The 12,739-nt window shown below is 41.7% G+C and overlaps 1 protein-coding gene across 3 annotated transcripts in view; it reads right to left on the bottom strand.

The window, feature by feature from the left end:
* The window catches only part of LOC103129920 (fibroblast growth factor 18-like), a 39,003-nt gene extending 32,317 nt beyond the window's left edge, over window positions 1-6,686 (bottom strand). Inside the window, exons 1-2 of one of the 3 annotated variants that reach the window (XM_016665509.1) lie at window positions 1,125-1,258; window positions 585-671 (exon numbers count right to left, since the gene is read on the bottom strand). The gene's annotated coding sequence lies outside the window, so the exon portion shown is untranslated. Of the gene's footprint in view, window positions 1-584; window positions 672-1,124; window positions 1,259-6,527 lie in introns of those variants that run through there. The other 2 variants (XM_016665508.1, XM_007541152.2) reach the window with 2 other exon arrangements.
* Window positions 6,687-12,739: the final 6,053 nt, after the last annotated feature.

The raw sequence follows: 12,739 nt of genomic DNA, 5'->3' as shown, positions 1-12,739 counted from the left end.
GTGTTTCTGACGTGTGACTCATACGAGTAAAGAGAACCAAAAAAAAAAAAAAAAAAAAACGACAAGAATTTGCTGTAGTGAAAACAAAAGGAGAACAAGAGTACAAGGTGTAAACTGTGATGAAACAGGAGATGAGGACAAAGAAAACAGAGAGGCGAGTCGAAATGGGGTGAGGCAGAAAAGAGAATGTGAACGTTAAAGAGAATATGAGACGAACAAGACCCCAAACGGATTTTTAACCTTTTATGCAGCAGCCGAAGTTAGGAGTTGTATAATTCGGGAAGGACTGTCTTTTGATTGTTTCCAGTATTTTCTGCACCAGCAGCAGACAGTCCCACAACCTCTGCACTGCTTGGAAAGTCCAATCTGACTCATTAGCAAATGATGCTTGCAATGACTGGGAAAACTCTGCTTCTGTTTAAACACAACTGGAATGATGAAATGCAGTCTTTTCTCAAATTGCCAGTGTGACTGAAAATTGCCAGTCGTGCAATTACTTTTATATTAGCACTGCGAAAAACTGGCTATTTGTCCGGTATTTATTTTGCAATCTAGCAGGTGTCAGGTGGGATGAGTCAGCATACCTCAACCCCTGCAGAGGGTAAAGCGGTTGCATACGGCCTATCTCAAGCAAGCACTGGGTGAGAGGCACGGTACACCCTGGACAGGTCCTGAAACACACGGCAAAGTAAAATGAAATGGTTTTGATCTGGTCTTCAAAGGCTCCTTACCGTGTGTCCTAGATGTCCCTGCTCCAGCATAACTAATTCAAATGTTTACATTACGTCCTTAGTATGCCATCAAGTGCTGTAGACGCCTATCAATCACCCATTTATTTAAATGAGCTGTGTGGCAAAACAGAAATACTTAAAATATTCAGCGGATCCTGCCCGAGAACCAAAGTTGGGGATTGTTAGAATGGTCTAGTCAAAGTCCAGCCATAAATCCAACAGATGACCTGTGTCGCAAGAAAGTTGATGTACATAAAAGACTGGCAAGGAGATAAGCATTCTTGAAAGAAAACCAAAATATGTCCTGTTTTTGATTTGACATCACAAATGTGGAAGAATGTGCTCTGGTCAGATAAAGTAAGATTAAACTTGTTGGTGAAGAGGGAAACTGACATTGCGTATCCTCCTGTGCACCATCACCGGGGTGTTTTAACATCGTGCTGGCGGGATGCTTTTCTTCAGCACAGACAGGGAAGCGAGCCAGAGTGTAAGGGAAGATGGATGGAGCTGGATTCAGGATAATGCTGGAAGAAAACCTGTTAAAAGCTGTAAAAGACAGACAGAAGGAGGCTAAAACAGAAAAAAAGGGGGAAGTAATGCTTAGCAGGACCGACAATGGGCTACTTTAGATCACAGCATAAAGTGCATTTCCACTTCAGGAATCGGAGTCGGTTTTAGGTGTAGTTTCCACTGCTGGAACCAGGGCCAAATCAGACAAAAACAAGTAGAAACCTATCCAAAAATGAGCCAAGGCAGGGACTTTTCACTTTCTGAACAAAAGGTGTTCTTGGTGGGGGGAGGACGCATTACATTTCTCAATAGTTGAATATCCCCAGCATTTTATTTCAGTCATCTCCCACTTAATCCTCTTCTACAGCTCACATTTTCAGTTAATTCTGAATTAATTCGCAGGGATTCTGTATTTTTTTTTTTTTTTTGCTTAGAAACATTTGGGTTCAAATACACTGATAAAATCCGCCCCGAGTATGGATATAAAGAGAAAGAGTGGCACTATCATTAAAGTCTTTTAAAAAGATTCTAAGCAGTAAAGTTTGAATATTTTACAGCGTTTTATTCTCTGCGATTCAGATTAAAGCGATTACCAACATCAGGGTTTTTGATCATCCGCCTGTTTAAAGTTTGAATGGAGCAAAAGTGCTGCTGTAGCTGGAGGCTGTGTGTGTGATTATTCCTCCTATAAGGCATGCATCATAGGTTTTGATTCTGATTTTTCTGAGATGAATCTGGTTTCAACTCAGTTTAACTATGATATTTAACTAGTTAATCTGGTTTCCTGTCTTTTCAAGTTGCAGAGTCAGGACCATTAATTTAAAACCTATTGAACGTACGAACCCATAGTTCCTCTGAGAACTTGGGTTTTCACTTCTATTTCTTGTTACATTCATCCATTCATTCACTTTTCCGTTTCTATCTTTCAGAGTAAGGTACAATAACAATGGGGAAAAGATGAAAAGGTCGTAAAGAAGGAATAAATGAAACTCATCCACCCGTCCATTCACCATTCACCCTCTGCCTCCTTTACTCATCTCCTTGTACCATTGTTCCTCCCTCCTGCTTCCTCGTTTTCTGTCCTTTCTTCCTCTTTCATCTCAAGCCAGACGAGACCAACTGTAGCCAATTAGCATTTTTCTCCCTCTCCTTTTCTCTTTCTTCCCCTTCCTTCCTCTGTTTTTTTGCCCTCTTTCCTCTCTGTTGTGTAAATTAGATTTAAGGGCGCTAGACAGATTTTGAACTGTTTAACTTCTCTCTTTCTTTTTTTTTTTCCCTCCCTGAGCTCCCTCTTTTTTTGCTTAACATGAATAAACCTGCTGGCAATTAAACATTTATGGAACTGGCATGCCCCCATTTATCCCATCTCACTCCTGACTTTTTTTCCCTCTCTCCTGCCCTCTCTCCCTATCCATTCACCTCTAACCTGCTTTTATCTCGCTCTGTCACTCGGTCTTTCTTCTTCTCCTTTCGCTCCGACACTCACATTGTCTCCGGCCTCCTCGCTTTCCAACACCTGCTGCGCAGGTCGCGCAGTCCTTTGCTCCCCTCCTTGTCCCACCTCATCCCTCTCTGTCTCTGGGTGGAATGGAGGACTGATTAGTAAGAACACATTCAGATTTTCCTTCCACATGCTGTGCCAGTGAAACAGCCGTGTGCCCGCTGCATTCAAGACAGCTGTGCCAGGGAAGAAGTGGTGTTTGAGTTTCTGTGCGCATTTGGTGTGTTTATGTGGCAACAGCATGACAATATGCTGCAGGGTTAAAAAAGCAGCAGACCATGATACAGTACACCCGTGCTCACACGGCTTAAATGACAAGCTGTGCGACTCGTTGTGCAGTGTGTGTGTGTGTGTGTGTGTGTGTGTGTGCGGCAGCTGACTGTTTCTGTACGCATGTTTCGTGTTGCAGGGATGTTTACAGTGAAGAGGGCATTCGTGATCTCTATAAGTAAATCCTTGGGTGCCACCAGTGGTTCATCAAGGTGCGTGTACACGTATGTAATTTTGTTTAGGCTAGGTCTTCTTAGTCGTGGGAACTCTAATTCTGTTCTTGCGGCCCAGATGTGTTGCACGGTGCTATGAAACCTGACCCACCCCCCCTCAACACCAACTACAGCAGCCCCCTCTCCTCCCTTGTCCGCCAAACCCGCCCAGAACTCTGTGTTAAGACACATGTGGAAACAATTCAGTCAATGCCCTGAGCAGGGTAGCCCTCACACACACTCTCTCACACACACACACACACACACACACACACACATGCACACACACTCCACTCCCATACACACATAACATACACACTCGTTCCTTGCTCGCCCTTTTACATATACCATGCGCAGCCACGCAAACGCCCCGACTGAAGCTCATTGCTCTCCTCTGTCCTGCTGCTGAGGTGCTCATTGCTTAGCGTTTGACAGTCTGTTAACGCTGCTGTGATCCTAAACCCCTATCAGGTTTTCTGCACTCAATCAATAGGTCGTGTGGATCCCCTGGATTTCACAGGGTCTAAGAAGGAAGAATGTGGGGGGCTAGGCCTTCAGAACAATGTGTGCAGACTGTGAATTTAAGGATGTTGTAACATCGTAATTGTGTGCAGCAGGTTAGCTTCCGACACAACGCCGTTAAAAGGCCGTCGCTTGCCTTTTGATGCATCCGTGATGCCATTTATAGTTTCTCATTGAGACAACTCCTGTGTTTGTATACTCACAAAACACATGCGTGGTGTCAAGACGCATGCTTTGCCTCTACACTCACGATAATGCACCTTAAAAATGCAAAAGTGGATTTGTGTTTACGAGGACTTTAACAAGATATTGACTTGACGGAGATAATGTGATATTGAAACTCAAGTCTGTCTCCCAATGTGATAACTATTAGCTGTCGACACGTAATTTGGTGAAGAAAGTGCAAGCTCAAATTAATTACAAAAGAAAACGCTGTTTTCAATGCAATCCTGCAGATTTAACTGCTTGTATTTCCAACTTAACAAGTTAGATGGCTAACCAGAGGCACATGTTGTTAATTTAAGCTCCCATCTTCAATAAAAGGCAACACATGGACTGCGCTATGTGTGTGCTTAATGTTTGACACTCGATACTACCGCAGTGGACTTTTATTTTGAAGAAAAGAAGGAAGTTTCCGTTCTTAAATTGCCCTGTTGTGTTGACCGCACTGAAGATGCTTCCTCGTCATAAATTGTTTATGTAGCTGCATTTTAGGTTCTCTCTAGAAAAAAAACCCTGCAACAAACAAAATACAAACAATTTGTACATTCTGTGAGAATAGAGCTACTGCTGGTAATCATTAGCGGGTTAAAAAAATCATGTGATCCTCCGCTTCATATTTCTGCTATACTAAATGACTTTTGTGTTTTTTTTTTTTTTAAGTGATTTTTCATCTCAAGGCAAGAAAACAAAATATCACCAGGCTGGAATTTCAACAAAGGATCTTCTTGCTGCAATACGTTTCAAACAGTGATAAAAAAAAACATGTTAGTAAGGTGCAGAATTGAAAAAGGCAGAAAAAAACAACGATTCCTTCTTCAAGATAAAGCCTGCAAGGGAAGTTGACAGCAGACAAAGAAAAACTGACATAGCCTAATTCAATTTGATATTGGTTTATATTTATATCATTATGCTATTTTAGTTCAAAGGTGCAGAATGTACCTTTTTATTTAAAAATGTTTTTCATTTTTCTTATAAAATATGTAAATCATAATGTTTTACGTATTTTATAAAATATGTAATAGATACTTTATACACCCTGCTTTTAAAAAGAGGTGGTTGCTGGAGGCATCGGTTTCAGAGAGCACAAAAAGAATCAGAGGTCAACAATTAAATATATTTTGGCACAAAATAACAACAAGCTGTTTTTTTTTAGCAATGGTTTATTTATTTTAGCAATGGATCTAACTTTTTTTCCATCTAATGCAAACACGTATCTGGTGTGCATGTAGGCCTTTCACAATTTGCTCTAAAATGCTTTTATTGGGATTTATATAAGGATACGACCAAGAGTGAGGAGAAGAAATAAGAAGAGAAAGAAGAAGGTGGACAACTGGAAGGGAGCTGTGACGAACATAGAAATTTATTTGTAAAAATTATGAAAAACATTCTATCATTTTCCTTACACTTCACAATTACGTGTGTTGGTTTATCACAGAGAATTTCTAAAAAAAAAAAAGTAATAATAATAATAATAATACAGAGATATTGGCGGTTTAAATGTGGCAAAACATGAAGTTAAAAAGTTAAAGTAGCATGAGTCCTTTTTCAAGGCATTGCACATCCACTGAAATACACCATACCCAGGTTAAACCTTCGTGTGTCAAGATGACACCCTTGTGGAACCATTGAAGCATTTTGGCACAAAACATCCAGGCAGAGCAACAATGGGAAGGTTTATATCAATGTGTATTCACGTCAGACTGTTTCAGGGCAGCTGTGGCTACAATCCAGTAGCTTGCCACCATTTGTGTGAGAGTGTGTGTGAATGGGTGACTTACAGTGTTAAGTACTTTAGGGCCCTCTGAACTTGATAAAGCAATGCAAGTACAGGTCATTTGCCATTTACCATATAGGACTGGCCTAGTAAAAATTTCGCATGTAATCTGTCTGTGAATATGTGGCAAGACATCAAATAAGATGTGCAGATTCTCTCCAAACAGCCTGGTTGAGCATCTACAGTGTAGTTTTTAATGCAATACAGACTCAGAGGCTGAATACATTAGTAACCCACACTTTTCTAATTTATATCTGAGAAGGGACACTATAACTATAACACTATAAAAAAAAATCTGTGTGTTTTCTTCTTGCGCCACATAAAATTCTAGTAAAATTGAGTGATGTTCGTGGGTGACGTGAGAAAATGTGGAAAAGATTGGTTCTGCTTTTCCTTTAATAAAGGACAAACGTTGTTTGGTTTCATTCGGAGCAAAATGAGCAATTTATTGAGAAATTCGTTAGTATGGGATTAAATTGTTATTGCAAGGTCACAATTTATTTGGTTTTTGCTTCTTTTTAAAATCCCTGCTAGCTTAAAATGTTACGTTTTTCGTTGGACTATTAGCCTCGACTAAAATGCTAATCAAGTGGCGTGAAAAATATTTTAATGTTGAATGTAAAGAGTTTTAGGAATTAAAATAAGAGTTCAAGAAGTTTTAGAAATAAGCTTTGCAGACAGAAGAACAGTGGTTGTACAATGTCTTGGAACTTACATTAATTAATGAGCAAAGGAAAGGTGAACCACAACACGCATTGAAAAGCACATTTAGTGGCTTCACTTACCAGTGGTCATTATCCATAGCACCCAGTTGCACCCTGTAACCCGGTTCTTTCACCACAACTTCGGAATATTCAGGGAAAAAAAAGCAAGTAAAACAAACAAACAAATAACATACGACCAACTATGCTCAGCAAACATTTCTTAATGCTGCACATATTCCCGACACTGCCACCAAGTGGCCGACCAAGCAACAACATGTGCAAAAAGCCCAGTAACTCATGAGGCCTGGAGAGTGCCTCAACGCTTTCAAAAAATAAAAAATATAGCAAAACCGAAGACAGCAACTCCCAGCAAAGTCAGTAATGACCAGGGAACAATGATTAATCTGTCCGTTTTCCTTTAGCAAATGATCAAGCGCACTTTAAAATATTATCAGAAAGTGTGAACGTGCTGGAGTGTGTGTGCAAGGTCAGGAAAGAGGACAGGCTGGGTTGTTTTTGATGTAGCCAAAGTGCAGAAACAAGCCCATTTTGGTAATTTAATATTTCACTCCCTTCACATCTGGAGCTCCATGTAAAAATGGAAAATAGAGGGGTGGGATATGAGACTGACATGGAGCGAGGGAGGAAGAAAGAGGAGAGAAAAAAATACACCCTCTTCTCCACACATCTCGAGCTGTTCCTCCCTCCCCATGCCTGCTCTATGACCACATAGCTTGTCCGCGCACATGCTTTTTTCACACTAACATTGAATGCATTCTTGCTGCATGGACATGTACTTCTTGTCTTTTTTTCCTTCTTCTTCTTCTTCTTCTTCTTCTTCTTCTTCTTTCTTTCTTTCACTCCACCAGAGCTCTCTCGCACACACACACACACACACACACACACACACACACACACACACACACTCACACACACACACACCACTCTGGAGTGACTGGTGTTGTAAGTTGGCGTGAGCGTTTAGGTGATCTGGGTGTGATTACTGCTTGGCTCTCCGACAGCTCTGATGATGACATTCAGCGCTTTGAGCTCCTCTGGCTTGGGCCTGCTCCAAACACAACCAGGGAGTACACACTCTACCTCTCAACCATCCATTTATGCAGCCCAGATAAACTGTAACACAAATGTTTTACTGAACCTAAAGCATGTTCGAGTTTTATTAGGAAAAATATATGACTTTTATTTTCTGTGCCTTCAAAGATTCTACTGTTTCCCCCCCTCTCCACCCCACTTTTTTTTTTGTTTTTTTTTTGGAACCTTTAAAGCTCAAGTTTAAGAGCAACCTGCTTCTCTATTCTTTAAACCTTTTCCGATTCCTCCGCCTCGGTCTGCGTCCCATTTATTCCAACTGTCTGCTTGCCTCATTTAAATGCCAAGCTCAGAGAGCAGCTGTGTGTTGGATCGTTGCTATCAAGACCAGAGTCAACATATGCACACACACCATTTCTCTCAGTGACGGGGCCGTGTGCCCAGATTGTGTTAATCCTTACTGTCCTCCACACATTTCTCTACACCCATCAACGTCAGCGCCGCTTTGATGAGGACACACACACACATATGTTTGACTCTCCATCATTATCATTGTTTCAGCTGGAGAGGAGTCAGCGCTTTTGTTTGTAATTACAGGGGTTTGAAGTGAGAGGGAAGAATTTTCAAGAAGAGAGGAGTGGATGGAAAAGAGAAAGAGCAGGTCAGAAAACACACACATATACACACACACACACACGCACACGCACACATACACCAATGTGTCTGCGACATATTAGTCACATTTTACCGTAATTGTTGTTAGACCCCATCCCACACTTGTAAAAAGAAGAAAAAAGAAATACTCTGGGAATGTGCTCTGCAAGTGGATGCCTTCCAAGGTTTTGTCTGGTGTGTTCAGGCACAAAGGGCGAACGGAGCGCTGCGGCTGGCTGGTATGGCTTTGAAAACACTGGGGCTTTGGGTAAAAGCCTGCTGCACTTCCTAAACCCAGAGCTTCAGTTCGGATTGACCCCATCAAAGCAGAATTGATTGTATCGTTTGTAGACGTGCTAAACAGCTTTCAGCCAAAGTCTTTCAGTTTCCTTAAAATCTAAACGGATCCCTGAAAGCCAAACACAAAGACAATCTGAGATCAAGTCGACTTCCTCCCATCTGGAAATGTGTTGATAAGACAACCTGAGGATCTAACAAAGAAAACCTAAATGATTTACGGTACAAACCTTCTGAATTACCAACAGAAAGGATAAAGGAAAAAAACAAAAACAAACAAACAAACAAAAAATTCTCAGAAGTACGAAGTGGAGATGTGTTCAAAAAACAGCAGTGCTGAACGATGACAGGCACGTGGCACGCTGCAGCATCCACACAGCTTGCTGGGATCCCTCAGGGTTCATAAAACATAAGCCTCGTTAAAGCCAGCGCCCCCTCTGTGACAGGCAAGCCAAGTTCACAGTTCAGGGATAAGGGACATTTGAGTAAATCACAGAACAAGTGAAACTTACTCAAGTAAACAAAACTTCTTCTCACCAGCAACTCTGTGAGGAGTTTTTCTACACTTCCTGAGCTGATCTACCTTCTTATCCTCTTTGATTCTCTGACTCTTGAACGTTTTTACAACTCCTGGTGCCCCCCATTACAGCAAATCTTTCATGCATCTCTATCATCCGGCCAGGAAATGTATTGTGGAAAAAAAACAAAAAAACATAGCCCCTTATAGAAAAAAAGAATATGGCTGTCCAGCATATGCAGAGCCCGCTTGCACACATCTACAAACGCAATTGGCCTCAAACTCATTGGGCTTTGGGGAGGTGTGCGACCCATGTGCGTCCTCTCTTAACTCCCAGTGTTGCCCAACAGGGAGTGTTTGTGTGGTATCCCGGGGTAACTGGTAGAGAGGGTGGGGGGAGGCTGATGTTGGGAGGCAGGGCTACAGCCGCACGTTGAACTCGGGGTTTGTTTGCACTTTCATTGCTAAAATTGAGCGTGCATGTGTCTGCAGAGGACGCAGGTGGGCTTATGCACAATGTCACTGAGCAGCTATGTTTGCACATGGCTCTGCGTGCATGCATATTTGAGCGTGCATGCGTGTGTCGGAACAGAGAGTGTTGTTTGTCTACAGACTAACTGTTACTGACATGCACAGACTGACTACCGGAGTCAAAAAGTTAAATGCACTCTATGCTCCTTTCTCTCCTCAGAGACTCTCTCTTTCTGCCTCCCTAACATTCTCTCCTCCCATTTTTTATTTTCTATATTTTTCACTCTAACATACTTTTTTCTTTCTCTCTCCCTAAGAATTTCTTTCTTTTGCTCCCTCCTCCTTCCATCTCTGATGATTTTAGCAGAGGTGTGACTCATTGGGCATTGAGCCACAATGTCAGGTAGTGAGGGGAGGGGGGGAATGAGGTGGAGAGAAAGAAGGAGAAAATGGGGAGAGATTTAGAAATGGGGGGAAGGCGAGTTGTTTTAGAAGCTGCGAGGTTCGCTGTGTGTGTCTTTAGGTATGATAGTCCGGAGATATGAAAAAAAGAAAATGAAATGTGCAAAAGGAAATAAGTGAGAGAGAATGAGGGAGACATGGGAGTGGGAGGGGTATACAGTGAGCACAGGGAAAATAAAAAAAAAGGAAGGGAAATGAATAATTTCTGCAAACGGTTTTCGTCATTTTTTTTTCCTCTCCCTGCATGTTGTGTTGTTCATGTTTTGCCCATGTAGCACGGTTTACGAGCTGACCAATGTGTTTATGTGCAAATATTTTCCTCCATTCATGAGTTTTATGTTGCTAATCACCAGAGTGTCATAACACAAGCCCACCTCCCAGTATTTCTGGAGAAGTAGAAAGGTAGGTGAAGGAGGGACGTAGTTGGGAGAAGGTTGCAGACAATGAAACAAACTAGTAAGAGAAGAATTGAGAGGATAAATTAAAAAAAAAAGTTATTAATAAGATGCGCTTTGAGAAAGATTTCTGCAGGCACGATCATGTTCCTGCAGCTTGTCAGTCAGCTGTTGCTGCGTACCCTAAGGCAGGGGCTCTCCACACTCATCTCACCCTGGCACTCGCCCACACACACACACGCACACACACGCACACGCAAACAACCACACGCACACACACATGGTTTTGGCTGACGTAATGGACGGTCTGTGCACTTTCATGTGATGAGGCATTTACTTGGTGATATTGTTTAATTTTCCCCAAAGGTCAGATCTCCCCGAGAACATGCTCACACGCTCACATACCCACAGACAAGATCTTTTGACCGCTGACTTCTGTTCTCAGTAGACACTGGCTTGGTTCCATCCATCACATCTCTGTTTCCCATCCCCTTCCCCTTTTTCCTTCCTCGTGTTTTTCTTGCCTACCTCCAATCTCAGATCATCTTGCTGACAATCAGGAGACAATGATCGACCGTGCAGGATCCAGAGTGGAAGCGTTATCGCTGCTGGTTCACGTCAGTGAATAACCAAACACTCTCATCGTGTTTTTTTGTCAGGTTTTCAGGTATGACCCGGTTCAACTCCCTGTGGCTGGTCTCAACACCGCCCTCTTCAGGTCATTTGTGTTATTGAACAAATTCACTCTGGGCATTTTATTAGATACACTTTGCTGTTATTATTGTCCCATTTTTTTTATTTAGAACTGTCTCTGTTCTGGAGTACAGTGAACTCATTATCATATTCAAGGAGCAAGTTTGTGACTATATAATGGATAGTGTCTATTTGTGACACTATCCAAATAGAAATAGCCATCCTAAGATCAGTGTTTTACAGAGGTTGGTTGCATTCAAGTTGGTTACAGTGACTAAATGAGGCTCTGTTGGGACTAAAGGAATCAATCAATCAATCAATCAATCAATCAATCAATCAATCAATCAATCAATCAATCAATCATTCAAGTTCATTTATATTGCACATTTCAGCAACAGGACAGTTCAAAGTGATTTACATCATAAAAACACAAAAATACACAGACATAGCAACACCAGACGTTCAACTATTGAGAAAACCAGCAACAAACATTTTGATATGTGGCATCATCAAAATCATTGATACACATTAAATAAGTTGGTGAGCAGTTTGAAATCCAGCAAATTCTTTTTACCACTTCTAGATGAATAAATAGATTGAGTTGCTGGCTTGTAATTTGTTGATTTTCTATTTGTGATAATAAGAAATTAAACCAGTATACCTAATAAAGTAACCAGTGAGAGGATGTGAACCCCCCCCTCCCCTACACCACCCCAGAAAATAGGCATAAATAGAAAAGAGATGAATGTTTTTTTTGTCTTAAGGGAAATTGTGCAAGGGCAAATTGACAGATGGCATACCATCCATAATTATGAATCATACTGGTCACATTTAAAAAAAAAAAACTTAGTTCATTAACCATCGTTTTCAAGTTAAAAGCACTTCAATTGGGTAGTGACATTTTAGCGAGGGCACACACATTGTGATTGATTGGAGGCAGTCCTGATTCACTGGGAGGTTTTCAGCGGCGGTGACAGAGGCATGGAGGAGATCAAAGTCATCCCGATAGATTGCTATCGCCACTCCCACCTGTTCCCTCTGGAATTTCCTCTCTTCCCAGCATGCATGCATGCGCGTGCACTACTGTTATGTCTACCATACTGTTTGTGTTTCTGCATGTGTGCCTGGGTTTGCATCTGCTACCATGTGGCCGTAGACCTAAATGCCAATGTGTCTATGCATGTGTGTGTGTGTGTGTGTGTGTGTGTATAGTCTGAACACGTTTGCCACTTGCGGGAATTTTATAATCTGGAAGTGGAATATGTGCTCATGTCTGTTTCTGTCTAGCTCTGCTCCATCTCGCTCCTTTCTTTCTTTGTCTTTTTTTTCTTCCATCTTTCATTCTTTGACAGCTCTAATAGGTTTTGGTATACCACTGGTTGATACATGCCAGCCTTTCCCACTGCTTCTGTTTTCTCCAATTTGTGTCTCTTCTCTCACTTTGTTAGAAAAGCAACGTCTCAACCAGCAGGCAGGTTCTCAGGAACGTGAGGAGACGCACACTGAGACAAGTGGGACACGGTCTATAGTCTCCCTAGGCATCTCAGGTTGCTGACATTTTTCCATTTTTGTGAATATAAGGTAATAATGATAATATTAGTGGGTGTGACAGAGCGAGGGCCCATTCACTGCCTCTGCCAGCTTCCTATAAATATCCCCCTTCTTCTGGGGAATCCGAGACGCAGCAGAGACCTTCAGTTTACACAGCTGAGGAGCATGTGGACGAAAACCTTCTTTCTGCCTCTTATTTTCCT

This window comes from Poecilia formosa, unplaced genomic scaffold (assembly GCF_000485575.1).
Source record: "Poecilia formosa unplaced genomic scaffold, Poecilia_formosa-5.1.2 Scaffold592, whole genome shotgun sequence".
Taxonomy (NCBI): Eukaryota; Metazoa; Chordata; class Actinopteri; order Cyprinodontiformes; family Poeciliidae; genus Poecilia; species Poecilia formosa.
This window is presented reverse-complemented; position numbering and strand designations above follow the sequence as displayed.